The following is an 11,852-nucleotide window of genomic DNA, read 5'->3' as shown; positions in this document are numbered from 1 at the left end:
AAAACTACATTTTTGGAATAACCAGTGAATAGGTTTTTATTCCTGTTATCAGAAGGCTACACTGAGAACTCATAGAATAAAGGAGAAATCTGATTCTAGGAAGTCAGATGTCTGGACGGGGGAATGAAGACACTTTCTAGGGGCGGGGCTATTGATGTCAGTAAAAATCACTCAGTAGACACTGGAAAGTAAAAATCAAATTTATTTTGAATATGGAAAGAGGAATATAAAATTTAAATGAGAAGCATGCTGTAGGTAAAGGAGTGCTGGATTCTAGATAAGACAGACTTTGGTGTGAATCCTGGCTCTGTAGCATAATAGCTGTATGACTATGGGCTTGTTTCTTACTCTGTTTGGGTTAAAAAGGGATAATGCTATTTACCTTATAGACTTGTGTATTGGTTAGCTATTGCTGTGTAACAAAAGCCACAAAAATCTCAGTGGCATAATACAATAAATCTTTATTAGGTCCTGCATCTGTGGAGCACTGGGGTCAGCTGGGAGTCAGCTAATCTAGGTTGGAGTTCTCTGAGAGCCTCATCCTCCTCCTGGGACCAGAGGTCTACATGAGAATATTTTTCCTTTTATTTCAAGTCTCTGCTTGTATCACATCTACTAACACCCAACTGGCCAAAGCTTGTCACATGACTGAGACCTAAGCCAAGGATAGAGGAAGTATATCAGCCCAATACAAAGCTGAAGTAAGTCATATAGGCAAACCCACCATTACTGGAGCAGGAAATTTATACTTCCCATGAGAGTGAGGGGAAAGGAGTGAGTATCTCTGAACAATAATCTAATCTACCACAGGCTGTTAAAATGATTAAATGAATTTATGTCTTCAAACCACCTTGTATAATGTCTGGCACTGAAGTATTTCATAAATGTTGGCTCATTTCTCCTCCTCCAAACTCTGATCTTACAATGAAGAATGGGGAACATAAATTTAATTTCAGAGATACAGTAACTATTTTAAAAGAAACTTGAACTCTGTAGTATGATCAGTTGTGAGAGAAGGAATAAAAGGGAAAAGTAGAGCTACTGAAGATAATAAAACAGAAAAGGAAGAAGGGGAGAAAGAAATAATTAATATCTCTTAAAATTTTGAGATGGTAAAGTAGGGGATAAAGAAGTAATACACCCATAAATTAAAAAATATATATAAACACAAATGTAGCTACAGAACAGAGGAACAATAAAAAGGAGGAAAAAATGATGTAAGAGACTCACCATGATATGAGGGGAGCTTTTTCAAAATACGCACCCTATCGCTTTTTCCTCCCAAATTCTGAGCTACACGTTTTTCACATGGAATGGGCTAGGAAAAGGAGAGGTGTGTTCATAGTTTTATCACCTCCTGTCAAGGTTTTATGAAAGACTAATTAGTGTTTTAACCACTATTTACAAGGTCACTGAGTACGCTTTATCCTTGATATCTCAGAAGCTCTATTATTTCAGACTACCAAATAAGCAATCATTTTCTCGGAATGTGGTGTGAGAAAGAGAGAAATAATATCATGGTGATCAAATGAAATTGACTTGGGTTTTTCCAATGTTATGGCTTGGTCCATACAAAGAAAAGAATATTCTCAGCATAACCCATCTGATGGTTAAGTGTTTTGCATCATCAGACTGCTCAGTATTTTATGGTAGAGAAAAATCGTGTAGAAATTCTTTTCTAGAGTATAATAGAGACTTCAATATAATACTCTGCCTACCTTCTAGAATAAGAGAAGAAATGCTTTGGCCAAATTTGACTTGGTTAATAAGGAACAAAAGGAATCCCCCTGTTAAGATGAAAAGTGTTACTATTTAACCAGGCTCTCCTTGTAAAGAGCAATAGTAAATTGTCTTTTTATATTATATGCTTAGAGAAGCAAAGACCTAGAAATTCATCCCTTTTTATTTTTTGTATTGAAACTTGTTTGCTTCGTGCCTGCGCCATCTTGCTTTTGGTCACACTGCCAGTAGTCAACACACAGGAGGTGCTCAGAAATTGGGGCAAGGTCAGGAAAAGGCCATTTTGAAATGATAATTAGCAAAAATATGATTTATCGAGGATAGGAGTGGACACATGGAGAAGCAATCCCTTCCACATGCACATTCCTTAAAAAAAAAAAAAGTTTGTACTATTTGGAGAAATGAGAGTCTTCCTCCTTCCCTCCTTCCCTCCCCGCCTTCTTCCTTCCTTCCTTCCTTCCTTTCCTCTTAAAAAACCATCTAGGGTTTTATATAAAAAAGATAGGTTTCTTTTTTTAAGAAGATGTAAAGATTTTTTTTTTAAGAATCTCTTGAATAGGTTGATATAAACTGGTAGCCTGAGGCTAAGAGTGACTTTTTATTTTTATTTATTTATTAAAAAAAGTTTTTTACGTTTATTTACTTTTGAGAGAAAGAGACAGAGCGTGAGGGGGAGAAGGACAGAGAGAGAGGGAGACACAGAATCAGAGGCAGGCTCCAGGCTCTGATCTGTCAGCACAGAGCCCGATGTGGGGCTTGAACCCCCAAACCGTGAGATCGTGACCTGAGCTGAAGTCTGACGCTCAACCGACTGTGCCACCCAGGCGCCCCTAGGAATGACTTTTTATTCTTTTATTTATTAAAAAAAATTTTTTTTTTAACGTTTTTATTTATTTTTGAGACAGGGAGAGACAGAGCATGAACAGGGGAGGGTCAGAGAGAGGGAGACACAGAATCTGAAACAGGCTCCAGGCTCTGAGCTGTCAGCACAGAGCCCGACATGGGGCTCGAACTCACGGACTGCGAGATCGTGACCTGAGCTGAAGTCCGATGCTCAACCGACTGTGCCACCCAGGCGCCCCTAGGAGTGACTTTTTAAAAAAACAACTAATTTTTGACTGAAGGGCTTCCTGGTCTCCACAGAATCTAGTGAGAGGGGGGCAGAATGCGAGAATTTCCTGGAATTTCTCTTCTCCCACCCTCTGCTCACTCCTGCTGACCTCTTTGCTCTTGCTCAAGCACTTGGAGCTTACTCATTCTCACGCGGAGGTCTTTCTACTAGCTCTGCCCTCAGCCTGGTAAGCATTTCTCCACCTGGACGCCTGCATGCCTTCCTTTCTCACGTGGCTTATTTAGGGATGCTTAAATATCCCCTGCCACAGAGATCTGCCCTAACCATCTTTTGTAAAATCGTTCCCAGTTTCCCCCATCCCGTAACTCGTCGTTAATTTTCTTCGCGTCAGTTCCTACTAGCGGACGTCATAGAGTGCTCTTATTTTGCCAATTTGTTTCTTGTCTATTCTTCACTAGAATGTAACTCTATCAGGTCAGGGCGTCTGTTTTGCCTACTGCTATATCCTCAGTGTCCAGGACAGTACTTGTGCACATAGTAGAAATTTTAACCAATTCTGTTAAATGAGTGAATTCCTGCAAGGAGGAAAAGACATTCTTTTTGACTCTTCGCCATAGTTGTACAAATGAAAATATCCCTAACATAGAGAAGGGTATTTCTTGGACGACCACAGCTTTACGAAAAATTCATTTGAGGGGCACCTGGGTGGCTCAGCCGGTTAAGCGTCCGTTTGATTTCGGCTCAGGTCATGATCTCAACGGTTCATGAGATGGAGCCTCGCGTTAGGCTCTGTGCCGACAGCGTGGAGCCTGCTCGGGATTCTCTCTCTCTGCCCCTCCTCCATGCTCTCTCTCTCCTTCAAAATAAATAAATAAACATGAAAGAACTCGTTTGAATATATGCATTCCTTCTTCTAAAAGCCAGTTGAATCTACTGGACGTGGAACACTGTGCTAGGTGTTGCATGCAGAATTGAATAGGCAGGGTCTCTGCCTCGAGCAAAGATAATTTAGAGGTGGAGGAGAGTCTCCCCACGTGGTTCCTAGGGGTGCCATTCACACAGACATGACATCAATCATGTCTTCCTAAAGCTTTCAAGTGCACAACCTGTCCAACTGTACATAAGAACCCTTGGAGACAGCATTTCTCTTCCTTTCAGCTAAGTGGGGCTTCCTCCACAACCCAGATGTACGGGACTTGCATTCATTCATTCATTCATTCATTCATTCATTCAACAAACATTTGTTGAGCATCTACAGCATATAAGAAAAGTGCCAGAAGCTGGGATACCAAAGTGATCCCAACATAGTGGGGAGCTAGACAAGTAAACAGACAAATACAGCACACATAGCAAGTATACAGGTGGGCTTCCAATCCCATCTTGGGAGACTGGAGAGATTCCTGCAAGTTTTCCTGAAGGGGATGCTCTCTAAGTAGGTTCTCTGCGGGTAGCCCGTAAACGGTTGCTACCTCTGGAATTGTAGCCGATTATATATTGGATTGATTAGCTTTGTTTCCCGATGACAATGGCGGCCTCTCCGGGAAATGGAGCACGCCTAGGAGGTTACAGTGGGTGATACGGTCACAGCACTGGGGAAGCAGCAGGCTTTGGGCTCTATGAGGGGCAGGAGAGGGTGTGCTTGCGGAGAGCATGCGGGGTCAGGAAAGGGCTGCCCTAGCAGGCTGGCAGGAGGAGAGTAAACCAAAGCTGCGGTTGTGAGGAAACACGTTTGGAGAGAACAGGAGAATACCACAGGGTGGGTAACAGGGGCGTGGAATAGGGGTGAGTATGAGGAAGCCTGTCCAACGCTTTGTGCCTTAGGGTGAAATGGGAACAAAGGGAAGTCAATACATGCTGCGCATAAATAACCCCCCTCATCATTTCTACAGTCATGCAAACGCCATCATGGCAGCATTAATAGAATTCAAATTTCAAACACAGGAAAATAGGTCACCCGCATTTTTACCACCCCAACAAACGAGTACTTGCATTCTTGTGTCTCTCCAGGCCTGACAGGAAAGAAAGCCTCCGGAATGTTTCTATCTCTGTAATCAGCATGTTGGTGTGATTTTTACAGTCAGGCAATCTTGGAGTCAAGGCTTAGTTTGTCACCTCCAAGCTTGGTCGATGTTATGCGATGAACCCCTGTACTGTGCCACGCCTTCAGCAAAGGCATGCTGGCTTTTACAACGGGACCCAGAGAGGCAGCGGAAGGGGAAATGTGGAAGTGAGTGTAGCCAGCTGTGTTAGAGCAGGCGGAGTTGTGTGTGAGCACCTTGTCGGCTCTAAAGCCCCGGACCAAAAATATGCATGTGGCAGAAATAAAGGACAAGAACCCAGATTATATTAAAGTGGTTGCAGTCTTCCTCCTTCATGAAATAGGAAGGATTCTTGCTTATTTGGTCAGTCCGGAATCTTCCTTTCTTATGTTCTGAAATGAGGAAAATGAACAAACAAACTAAAAAAGAAAAACACAGATAACAACCCCCCTCTCAATCTACATAATAAAGAAAACTACATCATAAAGCTACACAGTAAAAGAACTAAGGTGAACACAGAGCAGAGGACACCAGAAAATGGAATAGTTATGTTGCAAACACCATAATGACATTAAAATGACATAGTGCTAGTAAATGTCTAAACAGGTTTTCTGGGAAAGAAAAAACAAAACAAAACAAAACACCATGTGCATATGTGCACACACACATAGATACATAAGTTTATCATAGATTTTATTGTGTAGCACCCAGTTTACAAATAAGACATATATACCCTTTATTATAAATTCTAGATAAACAATCGATTCTCACGGAATGCTTTTATTGATTTCTGCTGAACTCTTGCAGCCATTGCAATTGACAAATGAATATAGTTGTAACATAAATGTTGGTTAATATTTTCATTGATGTTAACAAGTTAGACATAAGAAAGTGAAACAAAAAAGAATATGTTTCCCTTTACACATTCATTAATGATGTGAGGGGGAGACTGCTGCCTCAGATAACAGTTTTTGAATACTGAAAGAATATTTTCTTAATTTGATGCGCTAGGCACAAGACACTTTAAAGTTTAATGTGTATCATTAGCATTTTTTCCATGACTTTCTGAAGTCTAGACATCCAATGAAACAAACAAACAAACAAACAAACAAAATCAAGCCCTGATTTGCAATGCTTGCTGATTTCCATGGTGCAAACACTCCCTCCGTGGCCGGTTTTCAAGCTACCAATGTGACGTTGCTGAGCACAGAATTAGGAAGAAATGCTAAGAAGCACTGTTAGATAGTATTTCCACAATCCAGATACAAATATGAAAGAAACCTCAAGAGTATAGATAGAGTAAAATGTTGTCAAATAATTAGGTGATAGATTTTTGACTGTTTATTTCACAGCTTTGTTGAGGCGTACCTGACAATGAATTGCACATGCTTGGAAGTATACAGTTCGATAGGTTTTGACACACGTATACACCTGTGAAACCATCATCAGCATCGAGATGATGAACATGTCCATCACTCCCCCAAATTTTCTTACGCCCCTGTGCAATCTCTCTGTCTCCATGGCTTCTTACCTCCACCCTCAGACAACCACTGATCTGCATTTTATCACTACAGATTAGTTTTTGATAAAAAGAGTCACGGACTGTGTACTCTTCTTCGATCTGGCTTCAGCGTCATTATTTTGAGATTCACTCGTGTTGTTGCATGTGTATTCCCCTTTTCCTCTGAGTATTGTGTATTTGCCACCTTTGTTTATAATCTATTTTGTTGTAAGTTTATATAATTTAATTAATTAATTAATTTATTTTTTAACTTTTATTTATTTTTGAGACAGAGAAAGAGACAGAGCATGAACAGGGGAGGAGCAGAGAGAGAGGGAGACACAGAATCGGAAGCAGGCTCCAGGCTCTGAGCTATCAGCCCAGAGCCCGACGCGGGGCTTGAACTCACGGACCGAGAGATCGTGACCTGAGCTGAAGTCGGACGCTTAACCGACTGAGCCACTCAGGCGCCCCTGTATAATTTAATTTTTAATAATCGATGTGTTTAACAGCCAACTGGCAAAATTCCTGAAAACTTAACAATTGTTTCCTTCAAGCTGGTGCAAGCTGGCTCTCACGTACTTCTAGTGGGCTGCGTGCATGAGTGCATGTGTCTGCCTGTGTGTGTGTGCGTGTGTGTGTGTGTGTGTGTGTGTATGTGTGCATGTGCCTAGTTTTAGAGAAGGCTGAGAGACTTTGGGACAGCTGCAGGGTTTGGGAATAATTGGAAATGAATGAAGGGGAAGAGAGAATATCTAACAAGTTCTTCTGTGTTCCCTCTTTGGTGTTCTTTGAGAGAAACTGCTGTAAAATGCTACTTAAAAATTACTTTTTGATTGCTGGCTTGTTGTTTTAATTAATGCATGACTAGACAACAATACAGCTGGGCTTTGGGTATTTTACACAAGGGACTTTTATCACTGAGGGCTCCAAGAGACACCTCCTAAAGCCAGAGTCCACAAGGGCAAACTGGTAATAGAAAGGGATTTGGATTAAAAAAAAATTTTTTTTAATGTTTATTTTTGAGAGGGGGGGACAAGAGAGAGAGGGAGACACAATCCAAAGCAGGCTCCAGGCTCCAAGCTGTCAGCACAGAGTCTGACACAGGGCTCGGACTCATGAAGTGTGAGGTCATGACCTGAGCTGAAGTCAGACTCTTGACCAACTGAGCCACCCAGGTGCCCTGAAAGGGATTTGGCTTTGATGATTGGGCACAAGGATGCTGAGACCTGGCAGCTCATATACCAGGAAGTCTTGGGCATCGCTTAAGTTCTCCTGGAATGCGTTGGATAGACAGGCGCGAGGGAGACAGCCTGGGTTTCGTTGGTGATCACTGGCAGATTGTTCTCAGGGAGATACAATGTGGGATGTAATGCTCGCTGTGCAGCGCCCCTAACATACCCTCTGGGAGAGGTTGGGGGCTGAGGTGGGGGGTGTTTCATGCTTCTTCTATACTGTAACAAACAAAAAAGCTAGTAAGGGGAGCTGCACTAATGAAAATAGCTACTTACTGGTATTTGCTACATACCAGGCTCTCAGCTGAGGGCTTTAGATACTTTATCTAATTTAACATTCAGAACGACCCAGGGTGACCAATAGTGTTACACCCATTTTACGGAGAAGTTAAGTCCTTTGACAGAGGTCACATCAGGAAGTGGTAGAGATAGGATTTGAATCTAGGTTTGTCTGGTTCTTCTGGTCTTAACCCCTACAGTGTACCGCCTTCTGGTTTGCTGAGCTGTTGGAAACTCAGAGTGCAAGGCTTTAAAACAAGAATCACAGGCCTGGCTGGCATAGGGCCTTTTCCGTGGTCAGCATCCCTGGCCGCTTGGAGAGTGTGCCTGGAGATGACACTGGAGTCCAGTCATCTGGGGCCTTTTGCACTTGCTTTGGAAATTTAGATCCTCTCCTAAGGGCAATGGGAGTACCATCGACAGATTTTAGTGTGCAGTAACGAGCTTAAGTATGCATTAGAGACAAATTGGTTGGAGAGTGGTTTGGCTAAAATATACACCAAAGACACCACAAAGTACAAGGTAGAGGTACCTGTCCTCTCTCCTTTTTACAAATCTTTCCGACTATTATTTTGCAGATCAGGTACAGAGAAGAGAGGTAACTTGCTAAGGTCACACTCTTCCCAGGAAACTGTGTCAGGACCTAAGGCTATACTTTATGCAGTGAGGGAAGGATACACTGTCCTCTCAAATCTGAGGAAGAACAAAGGATTACTGAAAATGGGAATAATGGGAGTGGGTAAGGAGAGAAAGGCCGCCGTAACAATGACATATCCAATGAGAGTGGCTTAAGTAAGTAAAAGTTTATTTGTCTCCCAATAAACAGTTTAGAATGAGCTCTCTTGGGCTGGTAGGCTGGCTCTGCTATACGGGAACATTCAGGGACCGTGGTACCTTCTGTCTTATCTTCCTGAATGTCCACAGGGCTGATACTGACTCATTTCCACTTTGGGGGTCTATCCTGGGGCAAGGGGAAAAAAAAAAGTGTCCAACTCAATCTTTTAGAAGACCCAGAAGTTGCATGCTTCATGTTTGTCACATGACTTAACTGCAAGGGAAGCTGGAGAATGCAGCTTCTTCTTGGATGGTTCTAGGCCTAGCTAAAACATAGGGATTCCACTACTAAAAGGGAAGGAAAAAATAATACTGTATGATCCAAGTCTCTCATTACAATTGCTCCTAGGAAAGCCAAGTGGCAAAACAACAAAGGCTGCCCACAAAATAGTACACAAAACAATTAATGAATACAATATTCTACAACAATTTTGAAAATGTATCCTGTAGCAGATAGTGTTTCTGATGGACTGAGTGTATACATTTGGGGTCCTGGTGTCTGTGCCAGTCCTCTGTAGCTCTCCTGGCATTTCAGCATCTTTGGAAGATGACACAGTAAGAGTGGATGTTTCCCACAGCTGGGGCCTTTTCTAGAGTGGTCAACAATTGGTCATAATATTCTGCGTGTTCTCATGAGAAGTGGAAACCAACAGAGACTCATGCTAAAACTAAATGATTGATGCTGGCTGATGGGGCCAGCGATGTCTGGAGAGAATGGAGCATGGGCAACCACGCCTCAGCTTTAACTATTGATTACCATGGGGGAATTTTGGTGGGGTTTCCAGGAATCCGAAATTCTCAATAGAATGCAGAAATGTGAGGTTTTTTTGCATGCAAGCTAATTTTTAAATGTTGGCTTAAATATTTTAATCCCGCTCTGTGGGCCAAAAAGAACATTCCTGTGACCTGAGATTGGGCTGTGGTCTCTGCTTTAATCTCTCAGAATCTATTTTCTCATTTGTAAAATGAAAGTGTACCCACCTCAAAGAGTTATAGGGAGAATGGAAAGAAATAGTGTATGTCCAAGGCAGGTAATCATTATTGCATCTGATTTTTTTTTTTCCATAGTGAATCCACCCTAAAATTTGGGAAATTCTCAGATCCCATCTTAGTGGATAAGAAGTTCAGGGTGGACATTCCAAGGAAGACTAAGAGGGTAGAGTCTGCAAGATTTATTACAATTGGGTGTTCTGACTCAGGTCTTCAAAGCTATCCTAATTTACACTTCTCAACTTTTCCTTTTAGAGGTGTTGTGGTCAAGAATTTGGGTCTAGCTAATCTGAGCAACCCGTTTGGATTAGGGAGGAGAATAGTTAGATTTATCCTGTACTTATCCCTTGTTAGTTGTGTGACTTTGGCTGGGTTACTTAATATCCCTACTCCTTACTTTTCTTATTTTCATAGTGAGAATAATAATAACTTACCTCATAAAATAATTGTCAGGACTCAGTTAGATAATATGTACAAAACCATTAGTGCGTATCGCCAGACGTATAGTTAGTATTCAATAAACATTAATCATAATTAACTACTTCGTCTTATCCAAGGAGAAGAGATATAAAATAGATCTCTTACTGTTCCAACATTTGGTAAAACTTATATTTTCAGGCAAACCACCTTTCTTAGTCAACAACCTGAGTTAGTTTTTTCTCTGGGAGAACTGTGAAAATGTAGTAGATAAAATCTTAGGAATATTGCTTGAATTGTCCTTTGTGCAACTCCCTACAGTAAAAGGATAGAGTCAGGTGTAAAGTGTTCTAAAACAACAAAGTGACCTTTAAAGAAAAGCAATTTATTCATAAAGTAAATCACCAAAGCAAAAGGGGGAAAGGTCTTCCTGTACATTGCCAGCACGAGATCTCCGGGCTGTTGCAGGGTTTTGCATCGCCTGTGTTGGTTACACGCTATGTATGAAGACTTTCTTATTTCAGAGCTGATGGGACGGTGAAAAGGGAATATTGCAATTTACGACAGTAAATGATACATGGTCTGTTCTACAGAAAGCCCCATCGGCAATAGGGCGGATGCAAGGTGCAAATGCATACTTCCAAAAAAGTGTCCACTGGCAGTTAAGCTCCTTTTCAAAAATAGACAAATTCTTACAGGATTCGTTAAACCTATTGACCATCCTTATCTTTATTGCTATTGGTAGTAGTGACAGTAGTAATTACTGGTGTTTATTGGACCTTTCCTACGGACCATCCATGGGTAAACTGGGTAACATGCTTTATCTCACTAAATTCTCTCAACAACTCTCTGAGTTAGGGGCTATTATTATTCCCACTTTTCAGATGAGGAAATTGATGCCTAGGAATGTTAACTAAGTTGCCCTGTTGTATTAGTTTGTAAGTGACATGACTTGGCTTTTAACCTAGCATTTCACGGCTCCAACGTTCACGAGTCTGTGAGGGAACCAAAATTTTGATGGTACAATGGAAAGAACAAAGACTTATTTTTACAGCTTTCAGTCCTTTCCCAGAGAGTTTGTCCGAACCGAGTGCCTCATCGTGGGGCTTTCTACAGACAAAGGAATCTGGTTGCTGGGGGCTGAGGGGAGGGGAGAAGGGAAGCCAGAGGTCCCAGAAGGTAGGCTAACAAGCGGTGGGAGATTTTGAAGCCCAACTCCGAATGCTCTGCAATATTAGCAGCAGTGTTGACATCCCAGCTTCTTCTTTGGTATCCTGACCTATTTGTTCTGACCGAGGATGGCTTTTATTGTCGATGCTGATGATCACTATTCTGGGATTCCTGGGAAGTTCCGCTTCCAAATATCCTGTTCCGTTGTTCTCATAAGCACATTCACACTTGTCAGACTAGGTTTGGGAACCGTGGTGGTGCAATTATGGGCACGGTTTTCAGAGCCCCTCAGCTCCGGTTCGTTGACTCCAGCTGGCAAGGTGGATCCTCTCGCCGAGTGCAGTCAGCCTCTTGTCAGGAGACAAGAACATCTTGGCGACAGCTCTGACAATCTCCCACTCTCCTGTGTGGAGAGGGAATGTTGTTTACGACTCTGTCTTGTTGGTTAATTTTACCTACAGGGTGATCGTACTTCGTGTTATTTAATAAGTAGTCTAAATCCCTTTCGTGATAATAATTTCACATATACCCTTACTTCGATCACTTTTAAACACAATTGGTGGTTTGGGTGAATT

This window comes from Leopardus geoffroyi, chromosome C2 (assembly GCF_018350155.1).
Source record: "Leopardus geoffroyi isolate Oge1 chromosome C2, O.geoffroyi_Oge1_pat1.0, whole genome shotgun sequence".
Taxonomy (NCBI): domain Eukaryota; kingdom Metazoa; phylum Chordata; class Mammalia; order Carnivora; family Felidae; genus Leopardus; species Leopardus geoffroyi.
The sequence above is the reverse complement of the archived record's forward strand: the minus strand, read 5'-3'. Positions refer to the sequence as shown.